General features: G+C 47.5%; 2 long non-coding RNA genes across 2 annotated transcripts in view; both read left to right on the top strand.

Annotated features, from left to right (window-relative positions):
• The window catches only part of LOC121109810, a 14,505-nt gene extending 8,996 nt beyond the window's left edge, over positions 1–5,509 (top strand). The window contains exon 4 of the long non-coding RNA XR_005857913.1: positions 5,346–5,509. This is a non-coding gene — a long non-coding RNA (uncharacterized LOC121109810). The remainder of the gene's footprint in view (positions 1–5,345) is intronic.
• A 5,828-nt stretch (positions 5,510–11,337) lies between these two features.
• On the top strand, positions 11,338–26,038 carry LOC121113122. The gene is made up of 6 exons (XR_005857915.1): positions 11,338–11,729; positions 14,169–14,670; positions 17,114–17,615; positions 20,062–20,563; positions 23,010–23,511; positions 25,948–26,038. It is a non-coding gene; the product is annotated as an uncharacterized LOC121113122 (long non-coding RNA).
• The last annotated feature ends 144 nt before the right edge of the window (positions 26,039–26,182 follow it).

Raw genomic sequence — 26,182 nt, forward strand, 5'->3', positions numbered from 1 at the left:
GTGGGAACACTTCCCTTTTGCTGGAATGTCATGGTGTGGTGGGAAAGAGTTGGAGAAAAGAAATTCTCGACTTTGCGAGAAAAAGCTGATTTCTGAAGCGGGAGTTGTAATGTTTTGGGTAGAAAATGTCACATTTGGGGGAGAAAAGTAGGTATTTCTAAGGACAGTGACATTTCTGGGAGAAAACGTCTTCCTCTCGGGAGATGAAGTGGTATTTGCGGATACAATCTCCTACCCTTTGGAGAAGAGTTGTATTCTGGCAAGGAAAGACATATTTTGGGGAGAAAAGTGATAGCCTGTGGAGAAAATGGCATCGTTTGAAGACCTGTGGGACAGAAAGCAACACACCTTCCTTCCGCGTTTGCGCTCCGCAAGCCCCAGTCCTCCTGCTTTTTGCCCCGGCAAGCACCCTTCCGTCGCAATTTCGGCACAACAAGCATCCTGCCTTCCGCATTTTGGACCAGAAGGCCAGCAGCCTTTTGCCCTTGCACCCCGCCCGCCTCCTTCCTTTGTTTTCGGCACAGAAAAAGAACTCTCCCTTCTGGGCTTCTGGCCTGCAAGCCCCCTTCCTTTAGGGTTCACACCACGAAGACCCTTCTTTCAGTCTTTCACACCAGCAGGGCCACCACCAGCAGCCAGGACTCCACCTCCTTCTGCATTTTGGACTAGCAAAGTCCCATCCTACCGCGTTCTCTGTGCAGACAAGCTCACCTATCCACCCACTCCTCCCGTACCGTTTTCTCCCCTAAATATAATTCTGTCTCCCACGGAAACAGCACTTGCGGAGCGCAATCGCAGAAGGAAGGGGTGTTGCTTTCTGTCCCACAGGTCTTCAAAACGATGCCATTTTCTGCCCCAAATATAATGTGCCCACTTTTCTCCCCAAAATATGGCTTTTCCTTGCCAAAAATACAACTCTTCTCCAGGGGGTTGGAGATTGTATCCGCAAATGCCACCTCATCCCGAGAGTGAGACGTTTTCTCCCAGAGAATACCACCAACCTCTCTCCAGAAATAGGACGTTTTCTCCCTGAAATGTCACTTTTCTCTCCAAATTAGGACATTCTCACCAAAATGCCAACTTTTCCTCCCAGCCGTCACAAGCTCCCCCAAAATACCCCATTTCTCCAGAAATGTCTGCTTTCTCCCCAAAATACCATTTTCTCCCCAGAGGTGACGTTTTCTCCTACAAAACAGCACTGTTCTTCTCAAAATGAAACACTTTCTCCCGCTTCATACACTCCCAAGACTCGAAGGGAGCGTATAAACAGGAGGGGGAACGGTCGTTTACGAGGGTGTATAGCGATAGGACGAGGGGGAATGGGTTTCCACGAGACGGGGGGCGTTCTGGTTACATAGTAGGAAGAAGTTTTTCACACAGAGGCCGGTTGACGCACTGGAACAGGTTGCCCAAGGAGGTTGCGGCTGCCCCATCCCTGGAAGCATTCGAGCCAGGCTGGGTGTGGCTCTGGGCAGCCTGGACTAGTGGTTGGCATATTCCATGATATCAATAGAATATACGAATATGCTTCTCTCCGACAATGACGCATGTTCTACGGCGAAGAAAAAAAACGAATTTTTCTCCAAGAAATATGGCATCTCAACAACACAATGCCATTTTTCTCCCAAGCATACGACTTCGTCTCCCACAAAGTACCACTCCCCCAGGAAAAAAAATGACATTTCTCCCCAAAATACCACTTCTTCTCCCCCAAATAACGCAAAAGACAAACATGCCACATTTTCGGGGGGAAAGTGGCATTTGCGAGAAGGAAAATTTGAAATGCTCGAGGAAAAAGTATACTGTGTTGAGAATCTGTCATATTCTGGAGAGAAACGCTGTATTTGAGGAGCAAACGTCCTGTCTGGGGGAGAGGTTGTGGTATGTTGTGGGAGCCAATGTCATATTATTGGGCTGAGAACTGTTTCTTTTTTTTTTAAAGGAAATGCCCTACTTTTGAAAGAAGGAATGCGATTTTTGAAGAGAAGGCGTACTATATATATTTGGGGAGGAAGTTGCTATTTTGCCGCAGAGAAAGATCCTGTTTTTTGTAGGCTATGGTATTTTTTGGAGAAAGTATAACATTTCTGGGAGAAGAGTTATTTCTCTCGCCAAATACTACTCTCTCCCAGAGATACGGAAGTTTCTGCACAAGATGTTGTTTTCTCCAGGGAATACATTTCCTCCCGCATAATACCACTCTTGTTCCGAAAATGCAGAACTTTCTCTTGAAAAATACCGCTTTTCTCCCGAAAAGATTTCATTGTCTCCAAAAAATACCAGCTTTCTTTGAAAGGTATGACATTTTCTCCACCAAGTAACAATTTTGCCCTAAAATATGGCGTTGTTTTTCCCCCAGAATACCACTTTGCACCCTAAAAGATGGCATTTACTCTTCGTCTTGTGTTCACACAGAGATCACAACTGCTAGCGCTAATCAACGTGCCAGTCACTCTTTGACGGAGAGTCTTCGTTCCTTCTCTCCTCCGTAACAGAAAGTCAGAGTGCAGCAATGGAGAAAGAGAGAGAAACGAACTCTCTCCAAATTAAGCGCCAGTGGCTCTGAATGGTGGCTCAGGAGATGTGCTTTCGGCGAGAACGCAAGGTGATGGCAAAATCGCTCCTTTCGCGCTGCGGAGGAAAAGCCCCTGTTCGGAGGAAAGCAGGCGGCTGAAGTCGCTCTCTGCCGGCTACCGAATTGCCCGAATGCGCGGCTGTCGGCAGCAAGCGGCATTCGGGGACGCGACCCGAACGCTTTGCCTAGCTGTTCTCCGCGACTGAGGATTTCTGCGATAAGAGCGGACTCGGGCAGTTCCGTAGTTTCCTTTTGCAAGAGAAAATTTTTCGTCTTTAGGAAAAAAGTAATACTGTCGGGGAAAACAATGTTGTCTTCCCGAGAAGACCGTATTTGGGGTAAGATCTAGCATTGCTGTGGGAACACTACCTTTTGCTGGAATGTCATGTTGTGGTGGGAAAAGAGTTGGAGAAAAGAAAATTCTCGACTTTGCGAGGAAAAGCTTGATTTCTGAAGGGGAGTTGTAATGTTTTGGTAGAAAATGTCACATTTGGGGGAGAAAAGTAGGTATTTCTAAGGACAGTGACATTTTCTGGGAGAAAACGTCTTCCTCTCGGGAGATGAAGTGGTATTTGCGGATACAATCTCCTACCCTTTGGAGAAGAGTTGTATTCTGGCAAGGAAAAGACATATTTTGGGGAGAAAAGTGATAGCCTGTGGAGAAAATGGCATCGTTTTGAAGACCTGTGGGCAGAAAGCAACACCCCTTCCTTCCGCGTTTGCGCTTCCGCAAGCCCCAGTCCTCCTGCTTTTTGCCCCGGCAAGCACCCTTCCGTCGCAATTTCGGCCACAACAAGCATCCTGCTTCCGCATTTTGGACCAGAAGGCCAGCAGCCTTTTGCCCTTGCACCCGCCCGCCTCCTTCCTCTGGTTTTCGGCACAGAAAAGAACTCTCCCTTCTGGCTTCTGGCCTGCAAGCCCCTTCCCTTTAGGTTTCACACCACGAAGACCCTTCTTTCAGGTCTCACACCAGCAGGCCACCACCAGCAGCCCAGGACTCCACCTTCTTCTGCATTTGGACTAGCAAAGTCCCATTCCTACCGCGTTCTCTGTGCAGGACAAGCTCACCCTTATCCACCCACTCCTCCGTACCGTTTTCTCCCCTAAATATAATTCTGTTCCCACGGAACAGCACTGCGGAGCGCAATCGCAGAAGGAAGGGGTGTTGCTTTCTGTCCCACAGGTCTTCAAAACGATGCCATTTTCTTGCCCCAAATATAATGTGCCCACTTTTCTCCCCAAAATATGGCTTTTCCTTGCCCAAAATACAACTCTTCTCCAGGGGGTTGGAGATGTATCCGCAAATGCCACTCATCTCCCGAAGAGTGAGACGTTTTCTCCCAGAGAATACCACCACCTCTCTCCCAGAAATAGGACGTTTTCTCCCCTGAAATGTCACTTTTCTCTCCAAATTAGGACATTCTCACCAAAATGCAACTTTTCCCTCCCAGCCGTCACCAAGCCTCCCAAAATACCCCATTTCTCCAGAAATGTTCTGCTTTCTCCCCAAAATACCATTTTCTCCCCCAGAGGGTGACGTTTTCTCCTACAAAACAGCACTGTTCTTCTCAAAATGAAACACTTTCTCCCGCTTCATACCACTCCCAAGACTCGAAGGGAGCGTATAAACAGGAGGGGGGAACGGTCGTTTACGAGGGTGTATAGCGATAGGACGAGGGGGAATGGGTTTCCACCGAGACGGGGGGCGTTCTGGTTACATAGTAGGAAGAAGTTTTTCACACAGAGGCCGGTGACGCACTGGAACAGGTTGCCCAAGGAGGTTGCGGCTGCCCCCCCCCTGGAAGCATTCGAGCCCAGGCTTGGGTGTGGCTCTGGGCAGCCTGGACTAGTGGTTGGCATATTCCATGATATCAATAGAATATACGAATATGCTTCTCTCCGACAATGACGCATGTTCTACGCGAAGAAAAAAACGAATTTTTCTCAAGAAATATGGCATCTCCAACAACACAATGCCATTTTTCTCCCAAGCATACGACTTCGTCTCCCACAAAGTACCACTCCCCAGGAAAAAATGACATTTTCTCCCCAAAATACCACTTCTTCTCCCCCACATAACGCAAAAGACAAAACATGCCACATTTTCGGGGGGGAAGATGGCAATTTGCGAGAGAAAATTTGAAATGCCTCGAGGAAAAAGTATACTGTGTTGGAGAATCTGTCATATTCTCTGGAGAAACGCTGTATTTTGAGGAGCAAACGTCTGTCTGGGGGAGAGGTTGTGGTATGTTGTGGGACCAATGTCATATTATTGGCGAGAACTGTTTTCTTTTTTTTTAAAGGAAATGCCCTACTTTTGAAAGAAGGAATGCGATTTTGAAGAGAAGGCGTACTATTTTGGGGAGGAAGTTGCTATTTTGCCGCAGAAAGATCCTGTTTTTTGTAGGCTATGGTATTTTTTGGAGAAAGTATAACATTTCTGGGAGAAGAGTTATTTCTCTCGCCAAATACTACTCTCTCCAGAGATACGGAAGTTTCTGCACAAGATGTTGTTTCTCCAGGGAATACATTTCCTCCCGCATAATACCACTCTTGTTCCGAAAAATGCAGAACTTTCTCTTGAAAAATACCGCTTTTCTCCCGAAAAGATTTCATTGTCTCCAAAAAATACCAGCTTTCTTTGAAAAGGTATGACATTTTCTCCACCAAGTAACAATTTCTGCCCTAAAATATGGCGTTGTTTTTCCCCCAGAATACCACTTTGCACCCTAAAAGATGGCATTTTACTCTTCGTCTTGTGTTCACACAGAGATCACAACTGCTAGCGCTACTCAACGTGCCAGTCACCTCTTTGACGGAGAGTCTTCGTTCCTTCTCTCCTCCGTAACAGAAAGTCAGAGTGCAGCAATGGAGAAAGAGAGAGAAACGAACTCTCTCCAAATTAAGCGCCAGTGGCTCTGAATGGTGGCTCCAGGAGATGTGCTTTCGGCAGAGAACGCAAGGTGATGGCAAAATCGCTCCTTTCCGCGCTGCGGAGAAAAGCCCCCTGTTCGGAGGAAAGCAGCCGGCTGAAGTCGCTCTCTGCCGGCTACCGAACTGCCCGAATGCGCGGCTGTCGGCAGCAAGCGGCATTCGGGGACGCGACCGAACGCTTTGCCTAGCTGTTCTCCGCGACTGAGGATTTCTGCCGATAAGAGCGGGACTCGGGCAGTTCCGTAGTTTCCTTTTGCAAGAGAAAATTTTTGTCTTTAGGAAAAAAGTAATACTGTCGGGGAAAACAATGTTGTCTTCCGAGAGAAGACCGTATTTTGGGGTAAGATCTAGCATTGCTGTGGGAACACTACCTTTTGCTGGAATGTCATGTGTGGTGGGAAAAGAGTTGGAGAAAAGAAATTCTCGACTTTGCGAGGAAAAGCTTGATTTCTGAAGGGGAGTTGTAATGTTTTGGGTAGAAAATGTCACATTGGGGGAGAAAAGTAGGTATTTCTAAGGACAGTGACATTTTCTGGGAGAAAACGTCTTCCTCTCGGGAGATGAAGTGGTATTTGCGGATACAATCTCCTACCCTTTGGAGAAGAGTTGTATTCTGGCAAGGAAAAGACATATTTTGGGGAGAAAAGTGATAGCCTGTGGAGAAAATGGCATCGTTTTGAAGACCTGTGGGACAGAAAGCAACACCCCTTCCTTCCGCGTTTGCGCTCCGCAAGCCCCAGTCCTCCTGCTTTTTGCCCCGGCAAGCACCTTCCGTCGCAATTTCGGCACAACAAGCATCCTGCCTTCCGCATTTTGGACCAGAAGGCCAGCAGCCTTTTGCCCTTGCACCCGCCCGCCTCTTCCTTCTGGTTTTCGGCACAGAAAAGAACTCTCCCTTCTGGCTTCTGGCCTGCAAGCCCCCTTCCTTTAGGGTTTCACACCACGAAGACCCTTCTTTCAGTCTTTCACACCAGCAGGCCACCACCAGCAGCCCAGGACTCCACCTTCCTTCTGCATTTTGGACTAGCAAAGTCCCATTCCTACCGCGTTCTCTGTGCAGACAAGCTCACCCTTATCCACCCACTCCTCCCGTACCGTTTTCTCCCCTAAATATAATTCTGTCTCCCACGGAAACAGCACTTGCGGAGCGCAATCGCAGAAGGAAGGGGTGTTGCTTTCTGTCCCACAGGTCTTCAAAACGATGCCTTTTCTGCCCCAAATATAATGTGCCCACTTTCTCCCCAAAATATGGCTTTTCCTTGCCAAAATACAACTCTTCTCCAGGGGGTTGAGATTGTATCCGCAAATGCCACCTCATCTCCCGAGAGTGAGACGTTTTCTCCCAGAGAATACCACCACCTCTCTCCCAGAAATAGGACGTTTTCTCCCTGAAATGTCACTTTTCTCTCCAAATTAGGACATTCTCACCAAAATGCAACTTTTCCCTCCCAGCCGTCACCAAGCCTCCCCAAAATACCCCATTTCTCCAGAAATGTTCTGCTTTCTCCCCAAAATACCATTTTCTCCCCAGAGGTGACGTTTTCTCCTACAAAAACAGCACTGTTCTTCTCAAAATGAAACACTTCTCCCGCTTCATACCACTCCCAAGACTCGAAGGGAGCGTATAAACAGGAGGGGGAACGGTCGTTTACGAGGGTGTTTATAGCGATAGGACGAGGGGGAATGGGTTTCCACCGAGACGGGGGGCGTTCTGGTTACATAGTAGGAAGAAGTTTTTCACACAGAGGCCGGTGACGCACTGGAACAGGTTGCCCAAGGAGGTGCGGCTGCCCCATCCTGGAAGCATTCGAGCCCAGGCTGGGTGTGGCTCTGGGCAGCCTGGACTAGTGGTTGGCATATTCCATGATATCAATAGAATATACGAATATGCTTCTCTCCGACAATGACGCATGTTCTACGCGAAGAAAAAAACGAATTTTTCTCCAAGAAATATGGCATCTCCAACAACACAATGCCATTTTTCTCCCAAGCATACGACTTCGTCTCACACAAAGTACCACTCCCCCAGGGAAAAAAATGACATTTCTCCCCCAAAATACCACTTCTTCTCCCCCACATAACGCAAAAAGACAAACATGCCACATTTTGGGGGGAAAGTGGCATTTTGCGAGAGAGAAAATTTGAAATGCCTCGAGGAAAAAGTATACTGTGTTGGAGAATCTGTCATATTCTCTGGAGAAACGCTGTATTTTGAGGAGCAAACGTCCTGTCTGGGGGAGAGGTTGTGGTATGTTGTGGGAGCCAATGTCATATTATTGGGCGAGAACTGTTTTCTTTTTTTTTAAAGGAAATGCCCTACTTTTGAAAGAAGGAATGCGATTTTTGAAGAGAAGGCGTACTATTTTGGGGAGGAAGTTGCTATTTTGCCGCAGAAAGATCCTGTTTTTTGTAGGCTATGGTATTTTTTGGAGAAAAGTATAACATTTCTGGGGAGAAGAGTTATTTCTCTCGCCAATACTACTCTCTCCCAGAGATACGGAAGTTTCTGCACAAGATGTTGTTTTCTCCAGGGAATACATTTCCTCCCGCATAATACCACTCTTGTTCCGAAAATGCAGAACTTTCTCTTGAAAAAATACCGCTTTTCTCCCGAAAAGATTTCATTGTCTCCAAAAAATACCAGCTTCTCTTGAAAGGTATGACATTTTCTCCACCAAGTAACAATTTCTGCCCTAAAATATGGCGTTGTTTTTCCCCCAGAATACCACTTTGCACCCTAAAAGATGGCATTTTACTCTTCGTTTGTGTTCACACAGAGATCACAACTGCTAGCGCTACTCAACGTGCCAGTCACCTCTTTGACGGAGAGTCTTCGTTCCTTCTCTCCTCCGTAACAGAAAGTCAGAGTGCAGCAATGGAGAAAGAGAGAGAAACGAACTCTCTCCAATTAAGCGCCAGTGGCTCTGAATGGTGGCTCCAGGAGATGTGCTTTCGGCGAGAACGCAAGGTGATGGCAAAATCGCTCCTTTCCGCGCTGCGGAGAAAAGCCCCCTGTTCGGAGGAAAGCAGCCGGCTGAAGTCGCTCTCTGCCGGCTACCGAATTGCCCGAATGCGCGGCTGTCGGCAGCAAGCGGCATTCGGGGACGCGACCGAACGCTTTGCCTAGCTGTTCTCCGCGACTGAGGATTTCTGCCGATAAGAGCGGACTCGGGCAGTTCCGTAGTTTCCTTTTGCAAGAGAAAATTTTTCGTCTTTAGGAAAAAAGTAATACTGTCGGGGAAAACAATGTTGTCTTCCCGAGAAGACCGTATTTTGGGGTAAGATCTAGCATTGCTGTGGAACACTTACCTTTTGCTGGAATGTCATGTTGTGGTGGGAAAAGAGTTGGAGAAAAGAAATTCTCGACTTTGCGAGAAAAGCTTGATTTCTGAAGGGGAGTTGTAATGTTTGGGTAGAAAATGTCACATTGGGGGAGAAAAGTAGGTATTTCTAAGGACAGTGACATTTTCTGGGAGAAAACGTCTTCCTCTCGGGAGATGAAGTGGTATTTGCGGATACAATCTCCTACCCTTTGGAGAAGAGTTGTATTCTGGCAAGGAAAAGACATATTTTGGGGAGAAAAGTGATAGCCTGTGGAGAAAATGGCATCGTTTTGAAGACCTGTGGGACAGAAAGCAACACCCCTTCCTCCGCGTTTGCGCTCCGCAAGCCCCAGTCCTCCTGCTTTTTGCCCCGGCAAGCACCCTTCCGTCGCAATTTCGGCACAACAAGCATCCTGCCTTCCGCATTTTGGACCAGAAGGCCAGCAGCCTTTTGCCCTTGCACCCCGCCCGCCTCCTTCCTTCTGGTTTTCGGCACAGAAAAAGAACTCTCCCTTCTGGGCTTCTGGCCTGCAAGCCCCCTTCCTTTAGGGTTTCACACCACGAAGACCCCTTCTTTCAGTCTTTCACACCAGCAGGCCACCACCAGCAGCCCAGGACTCCACCTTCCTTCTGCATTTTGGACTAGCAAAGTCCCATTCCTACCGCGTTCTCTGTGCAGACAAGCTCACCCTTATCCACCCACTCCTCCCGTACCGTTTTCTCCCCTAAATATAATTCTGTCTCCCACGGAACAGCACTTGCGGAGCGCAATCGCAGAAGGAAGGGGTGTTGCTTTCTGTCCCACAGGTCTTCAAAACGATGCCATTTTCTGCCCCAAATATAATGTGCCCACTTTTCCCCCAAAAATATGGCTTTTCCTGCCAAAATACAACTCTTCTCCAGGGGGTTGGAGATTGTATCCGCAAATGCCACCTCATCTCCCGAGAGTGAGACGTTTTCTCCCAGAGAATACCACCACCTCTCTCCCAGAAATAGGACGTTTTCTCCCCTGAAATGTCACTTTTCTCTCCAAATTAGGACATTCTCACCAAAATGCAACTTTTCCCTCCCAGCCGTCACCAAGCCTCCCCAAATACCCATTTCTCCAGAAATGTTCTGCTTTCTCCCCAAAATACCATTTTCTCCCCAGAGGTGACGTTTTCTCCTACAAAACAGCACTGTTCTTCTCAAAATGAAACACTTTCTCCCGCTTCATACCACTCCCAAGACTCGAAGGGAGCGTATAAACAGGAGGGGGAACGGTCGTTTACGAGGGTGTATAGCGATTAGGACGAGGGGGAATGGGTTTCCACCGAGACGGGGGGCGTTCTGGTTACATAGTAGGAAGAAGTTTTTCACACAGAGGCCGGTGACGCACTGGAACAGGTTGCCCAAGGAGGTTGCGGCTGCCCCATCCCTGGAAGCATTCGAGCCCAGGCTGGGTGTGGCTCTGGGCAGCCTGGACTAGTGGTTGGCATATTCCATGATATCAATAGAATATACGAATATGCTTCTCTCCGACAATGACGCATGTTCTACGCGAAGAAAAAAAAACGAATTTTCTCCAAGAAATATGGCATCTCCAACAACACAATGCCATTTTTCTCCCAAGCATACGACTTCGTCTCCCACAAAGTACCACTCCCCCAGGAAAAAAAATGACATTTTCTCCCCAAAATACCACTTCTTCTCCCCACATAACGCAAAAGACAAACATGCACATTTTCGGGGGGGAAGTGGCATTTTGCGAGAGAAAATTTGAAATGCCTCGAGGAAAAAAAGTATACTGTGTTGGAGAATCTGTCATATTCTGGAGAAACGCTGTATTTTGAGGAGCAAACGTCCTGTCTGGGGGAGAGGTTGTGGTATGTTGTGGGAGCCAATGTCATATTATTGGGCGAGAACTGTTTTCTTTTTTTTTTAAAGGAAATGCCCTACTTTTGAAAGAAGGAATGCGATTTTTGAAGAGAAGGCGTACTATTTTGGGGAGGAAGTTGCTATTTTGCCGCAGAAAGATCCTGTTTTTTGTAGGCTATGGTATTTTTTGGAGAAAGTATAACATTTCTGGGGAGAAGAGTTATTTCTCTCGCCAAATACTACTCTCTCCCAGAGATACGGAAGTTTCTGCACAAGATGTTGTTTTCTCCAGGGAATACATTTCTCCCGCATAATACCACTCTTGTTCCGAAAATGCAGAACTTTCTCTTGAAAAAATACCGCTTTCTCCCGAAAAGATTTCATTGTCTCCAAAAAATACCAGCTTTCTTTGAAAGGTATGACATTTTCTCCACCAAGTAACAATTTCTGCCCTAAAATATGGCGTTGTTTTTCCCCCAGAATACCACTTTGCACCCTAAAAGATGGCATTTTACTCTTCGTCTTGTGTTCACACAGAGATCACAACTGCTAGCGCTACTCAACGTGCCAGTCACCTCTTTGACGGAGAGTCTTCGTTCCTTCTCTCCTCCGTAACAGAAAGTCAGAGTGCAGCAATGGAGAAAAGAGAGAGAAACGAACTCTCTCCAAATTAAGCGCCAGTGGCTCTGAATGGTGGCTCCAGGAGATGTGCTTTCGGCGAGAACGCAAGGTGATGGCAAAATCGCTCCTTTCCGCGCTGCGGAGAAAAGCCCCCTGTTCGGAGGAAAGCAGCCGGCTGAAGTCGCTCTCTGCCGGCTACCGAATTGCCCGAATGCGCGGCTGTCGGCAGCAAGCGGCATTCGGGGACGCGACCGAACGCTTTGCCTAGCTGTTCTCCGCGACTGAGGATTTCTGCCGATAAGAGCGGACTCGGGCAGTTCCGTAGTTTCCTTTTGCAAGAGAAAATTTTTCGTCTTTAGGAAAAAAGTAATACTGTCGGGGAAAACAATGTTGTCTTCCCGAGAAGACCGTATTTTGGGGTAAGATCTAGCATTGCTGTGGGAACACTTACCTTTTGCTGGAATGTCATGTTGTGGTGGGAAAGAGTTGGAGAAAAGAAATTCTCGACTTTGCGAGAAAAGCTTGATTTCTGAAGGGGAGTTGTAATGTTTTGGGTAGAAAATGTCACATTTGGGGAGAAAAGTAGGTATTTCTAAGGACAGTGACATTTTCTGGGAGAAAACGTCTTCCTCTCGGGAGATGAAGTGGTATTTGCGGATACAATCTCCTACCCTTTGGAGAAGAGTTGTATTCTGGCAAGGAAAAGACATATTTGGGGAGAAAAGTGATAGCCTGTGGAGAAAATGGCATCGTTTTGAAGACCTGTGGGACAGAAAGCAACACCCCTTCCTTCCGCGTTTGCGCTCCGCAAGCCCCAGTCCTCCTGCTTTTTGCCCCGGCAAGCACCCTTCCGTCGCAATTTCGGCACAACAAGCATCCTGCCTTCCGCATTTTGGACCAGAAGGCCAGCAGCCTTTTGCCCTTGCACCCCGCCCGCCTCCTTCCTTCTGGTTTTCGGCACAGAAAAGAACTCTCCCTTCTGGGCTTCTGGCCTGCAAGCCCCCTTCCTTTAGGGTTTCACACCACGAAGACCCCTTCTTTCAGTCTTTCACACCAGCAGGCCACCACCAGCAGCCCAGGACTCCACCTTCCTTCTGCATTTTGGACTAGCAAAGTCCCATTCCTACCGCGTTCTCTGTGCAGACAAGCTCACCCTTATCCACCCACTCCTCCCGTACCGTTTTCTCCCCTAAATATAATTCTGTCTCCCACGGAACAGCACTTGCGGAGCGCAATCGCAGAAGGAAGGGGTGTTGCTTTCTGTCCCACAGGTCTTCAAAACGATGCCATTTTCTGCCCCAAATATAATGTGCCCACTTTTCTCCCCAAAATATGGCTTTTCCTTGCCAAAATACAACTCTTCTCCAGGGGGTTGGAGATTGTATCCGCAAATGCCACCTCATCTCCCGAGAGTGAGACGTTTTCTCCCAGAGAATACCACCACCTCTCTCCCAGAAATAGGACGTTTTCTCCCCTGAAATGTCACTTTTCTCTCCAAATTAGGACATTCTCACCAAAATGCAACTTTTCCCTCCCAGCCGTCACCAAGCCTCCCCAAAATACCCCATTTCTCCAGAAATGTTCTGCTTTCTCCCCAAAATACCATTTTCTCCCCAGAGGTGACGTTTCTCCTACAAAACAGCACTGTTCTTCTCAAAATGAAACACTTTCTCCCGCTTCATACCACTCCCAAGACTCGAAGGGAGCGTATAAACAGGAGGGGGAACGGTCGTTTACGAGGGTGTATAGCGATAGGACGAGGGGGAATGGGTTTCCACCGAGACGGGGGGCGTTCTGGTTACATAGTAGGAAGAAGTTTTCACACAGAGGCCGGTGACGCACTGGAACAGGTTGCCCAAGGAGGTTGCGGCTGCCCCATCCCTGGAAGCATTCGAGCCCAGGCTGGGTGTGGCTCTGGGCAGCCTGGACTAGTGGTTGGCATATTCCATGATATCAATAGAATATACGAATATGCTTCTCTCCGACAATGACGCATGTTCTACGCGAAGAAAAAAACGAATTTTTCTCCAAGAAATATGGCATCTCCAACAACACAATGCCATTTTTCTCCCAAGCATACGACTTCGTCTCCCACAAAGTACCACTCCCCCAGGAAAAAAATGACATTTTCTCCCCAAAATACCACTTCTTCTCCCCACATAACGCAAAAGACAAACATGCCACATTTTCGGGGGGAAAGTGGCATTTTGCGAGAGAAAATTTGAAATGCCTCGAGGAAAAAGTATACTGTGTTGGAGAATCTGTCATATTCTCTGGAGAAACGCTGTATTTTGAGGAGCAAACGTCCTGTCTGGGGGAGAGGTTGTGGTATGTTGTGGGAGCCAATGTCATATTATTGGGCGAGAACTGTTTTCTTTTTTTTTTAAAGGAAATGCCCTACTTTTGAAAGAAGGAATGCGATTTTTGAAGAGAAGGCGTACTATTTTGGGGAGGAAGTTGCTATTTTGCCGCAGAAAGATCCTGTTTTTTGTAGGCTATGGTATTTTTTGGAGAAAGTATAACATTTCTGGGGAGAAGAGTTATTTCTCTCGCCAAATACTACTCTCTCCCAGAGATACGGAAGTTTCTGCACAAGATGTTGTTTTCTCCAGGGAATACATTTCCTCCCGCATAATACCACTCTTGTTCCGAAAATGCAGAACTTTCTCTTGAAAAATACCGCTTTTCTCCCGAAAAGATTTCATTGTCTCCAAAAAATACCAGCTTTCTTTGAAAGGTATGACATTTTCTCCACCAAGTAACAATTTCTGCCCTAAAATATGGCGTTGTTTTTCCCCCAGAATACCACTTTGCACCCTAAAAGATGGCATTTTACTCTTCGTCTTGTGTTCACACAGAGATCACAACTGCTAGCGCTACTCAACGTGCCAGTCACCTCTTTGACGGAGAGTCTTCGTTCCTTCTCTCCTCCGTAACAGAAAGTCAGAGTGCAGCAATGGAGAAAGAGAGAGAAACGAACTCTCTCCAAATTAAGCGCCAGTGGCTCTGAATGGTGGCTCCAGGAGATGTGCTTTCGGCGAGAACGCAAGGTGATGGCAAAATCGCTCCTTTCCGCGCTGCGGAGAAAAGCCCCCTGTTCGGAGGAAAGCAGCCGGCTGAAGTCGCTCTCTGCCGGCTACCGAATTGCCCGAATGCGCGGCTGTCGGCAGCAAGCGGCATTCGGGGACGCGACCGAACGCTTTGCCTAGCTGTTCTCCGCGACTGAGGATTTCTGCCGATAAGAGCGGACTCGGGCAGTTCCGTAGTTTCCTTTTGCAAGAGAAAATTTTTCGTCTTTAGGAAAAAAGTAATACTGTCGGGGAAAACAATGTTGTCTTCCCGAGAAGACCGTATTTTGGGGTAAGATCTAGCATTGCTGTGGGAACACTTACCTTTTGCTGGAATGTCATGTTGTGGTGGGAAAAGAGTTGGAGAAAAGAAATTCTCGACTTTGCGAGAAAAGCTTGATTTCTGAAGGGGAGTTGTAATGTTTTGGGTAGAAAATGTCACATTTGGGGGAGAAAAGTAGGTATTTCTAAGGACAGTGACATTTTCTGGGAGAAAACGTCTTCCTCTCGGGAGATGAAGTGGTATTTGCGGATACAATCTCCTACCCTTTGGAGAAGAGTTGTATTCTGGCAAGGAAAAGACATATTTTGGGGAGAAAAGTGATAGCCTGTGGAGAAAATGGCATCGTTTTGAAGACCTGTGGGACAGAAAGCAACACCCCTTCCTTCCGCGTTTGCGCTCCGCAAGCCCCAGTCCTCCTGCTTTTTGCCCCGGCAAGCACCCTTCCGTCGCAATTTCGGCACAACAAGCATCCTGCCTTCCGCATTTTGGACCAGAAGGCCAGCAGCCTTTTGCCCTTGCACCCCGCCCGCCTCCTTCCTTCTGGTTTTCGGCACAGAAAAGAACTCTCCCTTCTGGGCTTCTGGCCTGCAAGCCCCCTTCCTTTAGGGTTTCACACCACGAAGACCCCTTCTTTCAGTCTTTCACACCAGCAGGCCACCACCAGCAGCCCAGGACTCCACCTTCCTTCTGCATTTTGGACTAGCAAAGTCCCATTCCTACCGCGTTCTCTGTGCAGACAAGCTCACCCTTATCCACCCACTCCTCCCGTACCGTTTTCTCCCCTAAATATAATTCTGTCTCCCACGGAACAGCACTTGCGGAGCGCAATCGCAGAAGGAAGGGGGTTGCTTTCTGTCCCACAGGTCTTCAAAACGATGCCATTTTCTGCCCCAAATATAATGTGCCCACTTTTCTCCCCAAAATATGGCTTTTCCTTGCCAAAATACAACTCTTCTCCAGGGGGTTGGAGATTGTATCCGCAAATGCCACCTCATCTCCCGAGAGTGAGACGTTTTCTCCCAGAGAATACCACCACCTCTCTCCCAGAAATAGGACGTTTTCTCCCCTGAAATGTCACTTTTCTCTCCAAATTAGGACATTCTCACCAAAATGCAACTTTTCCCTCCCAGCCGTCACCAAGCCTCCCCAAAATACCCCATTTCTCCAGAAATGTTCTGCTTTCTCCCCAAAATACCATTTTCTCCCCAGAGGTGACGTTTTCTCCTACAAAACAGCACTGTTCTTCTCAAAATGAAACACTTTCTCCCGCTTCATACCACTCCCAAGACTCGAAGGGAGCGTATAAACAGGAGGGGGAACGGTCGTTTACGAGGGTGTATAGCGATAGGACGAGGGGGAATGGGTTTCCACCGAGACGGGGGGCGTTCTGGTTACATAGTAGGAAGAAGTTTTTCACACAGAGGCCGGTGACGCACTGGAACAGGTTGCCCAAGGAGGTTGCGGCTGCCCCATCCCTGGAAGCATTCGAGCCCAGGCTGGGTGTGGCTCTGGGCAGCCTGGACTAGTGGTTGGCATATTCCATGATATCAATAGAATATACGAATATGCTTCTCTCCGACAATGACGCATGTTCTACGCGAAGAAAAAAACGAATTTTTCTCCAAGAAATATGGCATCTCCAACAACACAATGCCATTTTTCTCCCAAGCATACGACTTCGTCTCCCACAAAGTACCACTCCCCCAGGAAAAAAATGACATTTTCTCCCCAAAATACCACTTCTTCTCCCCCACATAACGCAAAAGACAAACATGCCACATTTTCGGGGGGAAAGTGGCATTTTGCGAGAGAAAATTTGAAATGCCTCGAGGAAAAAGTATACTGTGTTGGAGAATCTGTCATATTCTCTGGAGAAACGCTGTATTTTGAGGAGCAAACGTCCTGTCTGGGGGAGAGGTTGTGGTATGTTGTGGGAGCCAATGTCATATTATTGGGCGAGAACTGTTTTCTTTTTTTTTAAAGGAAATGCCCTACTTTTGAAAGAAGGAATGCGATTTTTGAAGAGAAGGCGTACTATTTTGGGGAGGAAGTTGCTATTTTGCCGCAGAAAGATCCTGTTTTTTGTAGGCTATGGTATTTTTTGGAGAAAGTATAACATTTCTGGGGAGAAGAGTTATTTCTCTCGCCAAATACTACTCTCTCCCAGAGATACGGAAGTTTCTGCACAAGATGTTGTTTTCTCCAGGGAATACATTTCCTCCCGCATAATACCACTCTTGTTCCGAAAATGCAGAACTTTCTCTTGAAAAATACCGCTTTTCTCCCGAAAAGATTTCATTGTCTCCAAAAAATACCAGCTTTCTTTGAAAGGTATGACATTTTCTCCACCAAGTAACAATTTCTGCCCTAAAATATGGCGTTGTTTTTCCCCCAGAATACCACTTTGCACCCTAAAAGATGGCATTTTACTCTTCGTCTTGTGTTCACACAGAGATCACAACTGCTAGCGCTACTCAACGTGCCAGTCACCTCTTTGACGGAGAGTCTTCGTTCCTTCTCTCCTCCGTAACAGAAAGTCAGAGTGCAGCAATGGAGAAAGAGAGAGAAACGAACTCTCTCCAAATTAAGCGCCAGTGGCTCTGAATGGTGGCTCCAGGAGATGTGCTTTCGGCGAGAACGCAAGGTGATGGCAAAATCGCTCCTTTCCGCGCTGCGGAGAAAAGCCCCCTGTTCGGAGGAAAGCAGCCGGCTGAAGTCGCTCTCTGCCGGCTACCGAATTGCCCGAATGCGCGGCTGTCGGCAGCAAGCGGCATTCGGGGACGCGACCGAACGCTTTGCCTAGCTGTTCTCCGCGACTGAGGATTTCTGCCGATAAGAGCGGACTCGGGCAGTTCCGTAGTTTCCTTTTGCAAGAGAAAATTTTTCGTCTTTAGGAAAAAAGTAATACTGTCGGGGAAAACAATGTTGTCTTCCCGAGAAGACCGTATTTTGGGGTAAGATCTAGCATTGCTGTGGGAACACTTACCTTTTGCTGGAATGTCATGTTGTGGTGGGAAAAGAGTTGGAGAAAAGAAATTCTCGACTTTGCGAGAAAAGCTTGATTTCTGAAGGGGAGTTGTAATGTTTTGGGTAGAAAATGTCACATTTGGGGGAGAAAAGTAGGTATTTCTAAGGACAGTGACATTTTCTGGGAGAAAACGTCTTCCTCTCGGGAGATGAAGTGGTATTTGCGGATACAATCTCCTACCCTTTGGAGAAGAGTTGTATTCTGGCAAGGAAAAGACATATTTTGGGGAGAAAAGTGATAGCCTGTGGAGAAAATGGCATCGTTTTGAAGACCTGTGGGACAGAAAGCAACACCCCTTCCTTCCGCGTTTGCGCTCCGCAAGCCCCAGTCCTCCTGCTTTTTGCCCCGGCAAGCACCCTTCCGTCGCAATTTCGGCACAACAAGCATCCTGCCTTCCGCATTTTGGACCAGAAGGCCAGCAGCCTTTTGCCCTTGCACCCCGCCCGCCTCCTTCCTTCTGGTTTTCGGCACAGAAAAGAACTCTCCCTTCTGGGCTTCTGGCCTGCAAGCCCCCTTCCTTTAGGGTTTCACACCACGAAGACCCCTTCTTTCAGTCTTTCACACCAGCAGGCCACCACCAGCAGCCCAGGACTCCACCTTCCTTCTGCATTTTGGACTAGCAAAGTCCCATTCCTACCGCGTTCTCTGTGCAGACAAGCTCACCCTTATCCACCCACTCCTCCCGTACCGTTTTCTCCCCTAAATATAATTCTGTCTCCCACGGAACAGCACTTGCGGAGCGCAATCGCAGAAGGAAGGGGTGTTGCTTTCTGTCCCACAGGTCTTCAAAACGATGCCATTTTCTGCCCCAAATATAATGTGCCCACTTTTCTCCCCAAAATATGGCTTTTCCTTGCCAAAATACAACTCTTCTCCAGGGGGTTGGAGATTGTATCCGCAAATGCCACCTCATCTCCCGAGAGTGAGACGTTTTCTCCCAGAGAATACCACCACCTCTCTCCCAGAAATAGGACGTTTTCTCCCCTGAAATGTCACTTTTCTCTCCAAATTAGGACATTCTCACCAAAATGCAACTTTTCCCTCCCAGCCGTCACCAAGCCTCCCCAAAATACCCCATTTCTCCAGAAATGTTCTGCTTTCTCCCCAAAATACCATTTTCTCCCCCAGAGGTGACGTTTTCTCCTACAAAACAGCACTGTTCTTCTCAAAATGAAACACTTTCTCCCGCTTCATACCACTCCCAAGACTCGAAGGGAGCGTATAAACAGGAGGGGGAACGGTCGTTTACGAGGGTGTATAGCGATAGGACGAGGGGGAATGGGTTTCCACCGAGACGGGGGGCGTTCTGGTTACATAGTAGGAAGAAGTTTTTCACACAGAGGCCGGTGACGCACTGGAACAGGTTGCCCAAGGAGGTTGCGGCTGCCCCATCCCTGGAAGCATTCGAGCCCAGGCTGGGTGTGGCTCTGGGCAGCCTGGACTAGTGGTTGGCATATTCCATGATATCAATAGAATATACGAATATGCTTCTCTCCGACAATGACGCATGTTCTACGCGAAGAAAAAAACGAATTTTTCTCCAAGAAATATGGCATCTCCAACAACACAATGCCATTTTTCTCCCAAGCATACGACTTCGTCTCCCACAAAGTACCACTCCCCCAGGAAAAAAATGACATTTTCTCCCCAAAATACCACTTCTTCTCCCCCACATAACGCAAAAGACAAACATGCCACATTTTCGGGGGGAAAGTGGCATTTTGCGAGAGAAAATTTGAAATGCCTCGAGGAAAAAGTATACTGTGTTGGAGAATCTGTCATATTCTCTGGAGAAACGCTGTATTTTGAGGAGCAAACGTCCTGTCTGGGGGAGAGGTTGTGGTATGTTGTGGGAGCCAATGTCATATTATTGGGCGAGAACTGTTTTCTTTTTTTTTTAAAGGAAATGCCCTACTTTTGAAAGAAGGAATGCGATTTTTGAAGAGAAGGCGTACTATTTTGGGGAGGAAGTTGCTATTTTGCCGCAGAAAGATCCTGTTTTTTGTAGGCTATGGTATTTTTTGGAGAAAGTATAACATTTCTGGGGAGAAGAGTTATTTCTCTCGCCAAATACTACTCTCTCCCAGAGATACGGAAGTTTCTGCACAAGATGTTGTTTTCTCCAGGGAATACATTTCCTCCCGCATAATACCACTCTTGTTCCGAAAATGCAGAACTTTCTCTTGAAAAATACCGCTTTTCTCCCGAAAAGATTTCATTGTCTCCAAAAAATACCAGCTTTCTTTGAAAGGTATGACATTTTCTCCACCAAGTAACAATTTCTGCCCTAAAATATGGCGTTGTTTTTCCCCCAGAATACCACTTTGCACCCTAAAAGATGGCATTTTACTCTTCGTCTTGTGTTCACACAGAGATCACAACTGCTAGCGCTACTCAACGTGCCAGTCACCTCTTTGACGGAGAGTCTTCGTTCCTTCTCTCCTCCGTAACAGAAAGTCAGAGTGCAGCAATGGAGAAAGAGAGAGAAACGAACTCTCTCCAAATTAAGCGCCAGTGGCTCTGAATGGTGGCTCCAGGAGATGTGCTTTCGGCGAGAACGCAAGGTGATGGCAAAATCGCTCCTTTCCGCGCTGCGGAGAAAAGCCCCCTGTTCGGAGGAAAGCAGCCGGCTGAAGTCGCTCTCTGCCGGCTACCGAATTGCCCGAATGCGCGGCTGTCGGCAGCAAGCGGCATTCGGGGACGCGACCGAACGCTTTGCCTAGCTGTTCTCCGCGACTGAGGATTTCTGCCGATAAGAGCGGACTCGGGCAGTTCCGTAGTTTCCTTTTGCAAGAGAAAATTTTTCGTCTTTAGGAAAAAAGTAATACTGTCGGGGAAAACAATGTTGTCTTCCCGAGAAGACCGTATTTTGGGGTAAGATCTAGCATTGCTGTGGGAACACTTACCTTTTGCTGGAATGTCATGTTGTGGTGGGAAAAGAGTTGGAGAAAAGAAATTCTCGACTTTGCGAGAAAAGCTTGATTTCTGAAGGGGAGTTGTAATGTTTTGGGTAGAAAATGTCACATTTGGGGGAGAAAAGTAGGTATTTCTAAGGACAGTGACATTTTCTGGGAGAAAACGTCTTCCTCTCGGGAGATGAAGTGGTATTTGCGGATACAATCTCCTACCCTTTGGAGAAGAGTTGTATTCTGGCAAGGAAAAGACATATTTTGGGGAGAAAAGTGATAGCCTGTGGAGAAAATGGCATCGTTTTGAAGACCTGTGGGACAGAAAGCAACACCCCTTCCTTCCGCGTTTGCGCTCCGCAAGCCCCAGTCCTCCTGCTTTTTGCCCCGGCAAGCACCCTTCCGTCGCAATTTCGGCACAACAAGCATCCTGCCTTCCGCATTTTGGACCAGAAGGCCAGCAGCCTTTTGCCCTTGCACCCCGCCCGCCTCCTTCCTTCTGGTTTTCGGCACAGAAAAGAACTCTCCCTTCTGGGCTTCTGGCCTGCAAGCCCCCTTCCTTTAGGGTTTCACACCACGAAGACCCCTTCTTTCAGTCTTTCACACCAGCAGGCCACCACCAGCAGCCCAGGACTCCACCTTCCTTCTGCATTTTGGACTAGCAAAGTCCCATTCCTACCGCGTTCTCTGTGCAGACAAGCTCACCCTTATCCACCCACTCCTCCCGTACCGTTTTCTCCCCTAAATATAATTCTGTCTCCCACGGAACAGCACTTGCGGAGCGCAATCGCAGAAGGAAGGGGTGTTGCTTTCTGTCCCACAGGTCTTCAAAACGATGCCATTTTCTGCCCCAAATATAATGTGCCCACTTTTCTCCCCAAAATATGGCTTTTCCTTGCCAAAATACAACTCTTCTCCAGGGGGTTGGAGATTGTATCCGCAAATGCCACCTCATCTCCCGAGAGTGAGACGTTTTCTCCCAGAGAATACCACCACCTCTCTCCCAGAAATAGGACGTTTTCTCCCCTGAAATGTCACTTTTCTCTCCAAATTAGGACATTCTCACCAAAATGCAACTTTTCCCTCCCAGCCGTCACCAAGCCTCCCCAAAATACCCCATTTCTCCAGAAATGTTCTGCTTTCTCCCCAAAATACCATTTTCTCCCCCAGAGGTGACGTTTTCTCCTACAAAACAGCACTGTTCTTCTCAAAATGAAACACTTTCTCCCGCTTCATACCACTCCCAAGACTCGAAGGGAGCGTATAAACAGGAGGGGGAACGGTCGTTTACGAGGGTGTATAGCGATAGGACGAGGGGGAATGGGTTTCCACCGAGACGGGGGGCGTTCTGGTTACATAGTAGGAAGAAGTTTTTCACACAGAGGCCGGTGACGCACTGGAACAGGTTGCCCAAGGAGGTTGCGGCTGCCCCATCCCTGGAAGCATTCGAGCCCAGGCTGGGTGTGGCTCTGGGCAGCCTGGACTAGTGGTTGGCATATTCCATGATATCAATAGAATATACGAATATGCTTCTCTCCGACAATGACGCATGTTCTACGCGAAGAAAAAAACGAATTTTTCTCCAAGAAATATGGCATCTCCAACAACACAATGCCATTTTTCTCCCAAGCATACGACTTCGTCTCCCACAAAGTACCACTCCCCCAGGAAAAAAAATGACATTTTCTCCCCAAAATACCACTTCTTCTCCCCCACATAACGCAAAAGACAAACATGCCACATTTTCGGGGGGAAAGTGGCATTTTGCGAGAGAAAATTTGAAATGCCTCGAGGAAAAAGTATACTGTGTTGGAGAATCTGTCATATTCTCTGGAGAAACGCTGTATTTTGAGGAGCAAACGTCCTGTCTGGGGGAGAGGTTGTGGTATGTTGTGGGAGCCAATGTCATATTATTGGGCGAGAACTGTTTTCTTTTTTTTTAAAGGAAATGCCCTACTTTTGAAAGAAGGAATGCGATTTTTGAAGAGAAGGCGTACTATTTTGGGGAGGAAGTTGCTATTTTGCCGCAGAAAGATCCTGTTTTTTGTAGGCTATGGTATTTTTTGGAGAAAGTATAACATTTCTGGGGAGAAGAGTTATTTCTCTCGCCAAATACTACTCTCTCCCAGAGATACGGAAGTTTCTGCACAAGATGTTGTTTTCTCCAGGGAATACATTTCCTCCCGCATAATACCACTCTTGTTCCGAAAATGCAGAACTTTCTCTTGAAAAATACCGCTTTTCTCCCGAAAAGATTTCATTGTCTCCAAAAAATACCAGCTTTCTTTGAAAGGTATGACATTTTCTCCACCAAGTAACAATTTCTGCCCTAAAATATGGCGTTGTTTTTCCCCCAGAATACCACTTTGCACCCTAAAAGATGGCATTTTACTCTTCGTCTTGTGTTCACACAGAGATCACAACTGCTAGCGCTACTCAACGTGCCAGTCACCTCTTTGACGGAGAGTCTTCGTTCCTTCTCTCCTCCGTAACAGAAAGTCAGAGTGCAGCAATGGAGAAAGAGAGAGAAACGAACTCTCTCCAAATTAAGCGCCAGTGGCTCTGAATGGTGGCTCCAGGAGATGTGCTTTCGGCGAGAACGCAAGGTGATGGCAAAATCGCTCCTTTCCGCGCTGCGGAGAAAAGCCCCCTGTTCGGAGGAAAGCAGCCGGCTGAAGTCGCTCTCTGCCGGCTACCGAACTGCCCGAATGCGCGGCTGTCGGCAGCAAGCGGCATTCGGGGACGCGACCGAACGCTTTGCCTAGCTGTTCTCCGCGACTGAGGATTTCTGCCGATAAGAGCGGACTCGGGCAGTTCCGTAGTTTCCTTTTGCAAGAGAAAATTTTTCGTCTTTAGGAAAAAAGTAATACTGTCGGGGAAAACAATGTTGTCTTCCCGAGAAGACCGTATTTTGGGGTAAGATCTAGCATTGCTGTGGGAACACTTACCTTTTGCTGGAATGTCATGTTGTGGTGGGAAAAGAGTTGGAGAAAAGAAATTCTCGACTTTGCGAGAAAAGCTTGATTTCTGAAGGGGAGTTGTAATGTTTTGGGTAGAAAATGTCACATTTGGGGGAGAAAAGTAGGTATTTCTAAGGACAGTGACATTTTCTGGGAGAAAACGTCTTCCTCTCGGGAGATGAAGTGGTATTTGCGGATACAATCTCCTACCCTTTGGAGAAGAGTTGTATTCTGGCAAGGAAAAGACATATTTTGGGGAGAAAAGTGATAGCCTGTGGAGAAAATGGCATCGTTTTGAAGACCTGTGGGACAGAAAGCAACACCCCTTCCTTCCGCGTTTGCGCTCCGCAAGCCCCAGTCCTCCTGCTTTTTGCCCCGGCAAGCACCCTTCCGTCGCAATTTCGGCACAACAAGCATCCTGCCTTCCGCATTTTGGACCAGAAGGCCAGCAGCCTTTTGCCCTTGCACCCCGCCCGCCTCCTTCCTTCTGGTTTTCGGCACAGAAAAGAACTCTCCCTTCTGGGCTTCTGGCCTGCAAGCCCCCTTCCTTTAGGGTTTCACACCACGAAGACCCCTTCTTTCAGTCTTTCACACCAGCAGGCCACCACCAGCAGCCCAGGACTCCACCTTCCTTCTGCATTTTGGACTAGCAAAGTCCCATTCCTACCGCGTTCTCTGTGCAGACAAGCTCACCCTTATCCACCCACTCCTCCCGTACCGTTTTCTCCCCTAAATATAATTCTGTCTCCCACGGAACAGCACTTGCGGAGCGCAATCGCAGAAGGAAGGGGTGTTGCTTTCTGTCCCACAGGTCTTCAAAACGATGCCATTTTCTGCCCCAAATATAATGTGCACTTTTCTCCCCAAAATATGGCTTTTCCTTGCCAAAATACAACTCTTCTCCAGGGGGTTGGAGATTGTATCCGCAAATGCCACCTCATCTCCCGAGAGTGAGACGTTTTCTCCCAGAGAATACCACCACCTCTCTCCCAGAAATAGGACGTTTTCTCCCCTGAAATGTCACTTTTCTCTCCAAATTAGGACATTCTCACCAAAATGCAACTTTTCCCTCCCAGCCGTCACCAAGCCTCCCCAAAATACCCCATTTCTCCAGAAATGTTCTGCTTTTCTCCAAAATACCATTTTCTCCCCCAGAGGTGACGTTTTCTCCTACAAAACAGCACTGTTCTTCTCAAAATGAAACACTTTCTCCCGCTTCATACCACTCCCAAGACTCGAAGGGAGCGTATAAACAGGAGGGGGAACGGTCGTTTACGAGGGTGTATAGCGATAGGACGAGGGGGAATGGGTTTCCACCGAGACGGGGGGCGTTCTGGTTACATAGTAGGAAGAAGTTTTTCACACAGAGGCCGGTGACGCACTGGAACAGGTTGCCCAAGGAGGTTGCGGCTGCCCCATCCCTGGAAGCATTCGAGCCCAGGCTGGGTGTGGCTCTGGGCAGCCTGGACTAGTGGTTGGCATATTCCATGATATCAATAGAATATACGAATATGCTTCTCTCCGACAATGACGCATGTTCTACGCGAAGAAAAAAACGAATTTTTCTCCAAGAAATATGGCATCTCCAACAACACAATGCCATTTTTCTCCCAAGCATACGACTTCGTCTCCCACAAAGTACCACTCCCCCAGGAAAAAAATGACATTTTCTCCCCAAAATACCACTTCTTCTCCCCCACATAACGCAAAAGACAAACATGCCACATTTTCGGGGGGAAAGTGGCATTTTGCGAGAGAAAATTTGAAATGCCTCGAGGAAAAAGTATACTGTGTTGGAGAATCTGTCATATTCTCTGGAGAAACGCTGTATTTTGAGGAGCAAACGTCCTGTCTGGGGGAGAGGTTGTGGTATGTTGTGGGAGCCAATGTCATATTATTGGGCGAGAACTGTTTATTTTTTTTTAAAGGAAATGCCCTACTTTTGAAAGAAGGAATGCGATTTTTGAAGAGAAGGCGTACTATTTTGGGGAGGAAGTTGCTATTTTGCCGCAGAAAGATCCTGTTTTTGTAGGCTATGGTATTTTTTGGAGAAAGTATAACATTTCTGGGGAGAAGAGTTATTTCTCTCGCCAAATACTACTCTCTCCCAGAGATACGGAAGTTTCTGCACAAGATGTTGTTTTCTCCAGGGAATACATTTCCTCCCGCATAATACCACTCTTGTTCCGAAAATGCAGAACTTTCTCTTGAAAAATACCGCTTTTCTCCCGAAAAGATTTCATTGTCTCCAAAAAATACCAGCTTTCTTTGAAAGGTATGACATTTTCTCCACCAAGTAACAATTTCTGCCCTAAAATATGGCGTTGTTTTGCCCATACCACTTTGCACCCTAAAAGATGGCATTCTTACTCTTCGTCTTGTGTTCACACAGAGATCACAACTGCTAGCGCTACTCAACGTGCCAGTCACCTCTTTGACGGAGAGTCTTCGTTCCTTCTCTCCTCCGTAACAGAAAGTCAGAGTGAGCAATGGAGAAAGAGAGAGAAACGAACTCTCTTCAAATTAACCAGTGGCTCTTGGTGGCTCCAGGAGATGTGCTTTCGGCGAGAACGCAAGGTGATGGCAAAATCGCTCCTTTCCGCGCTGCGGAGAAAAGCCCCCTGTTC

This window comes from Gallus gallus, chromosome 2 (assembly GCF_016699485.2).
Source record: "Gallus gallus isolate bGalGal1 chromosome 2, bGalGal1.mat.broiler.GRCg7b, whole genome shotgun sequence".
NCBI lineage: Eukaryota > Metazoa > Chordata > Aves > Galliformes > Phasianidae > Gallus > Gallus gallus.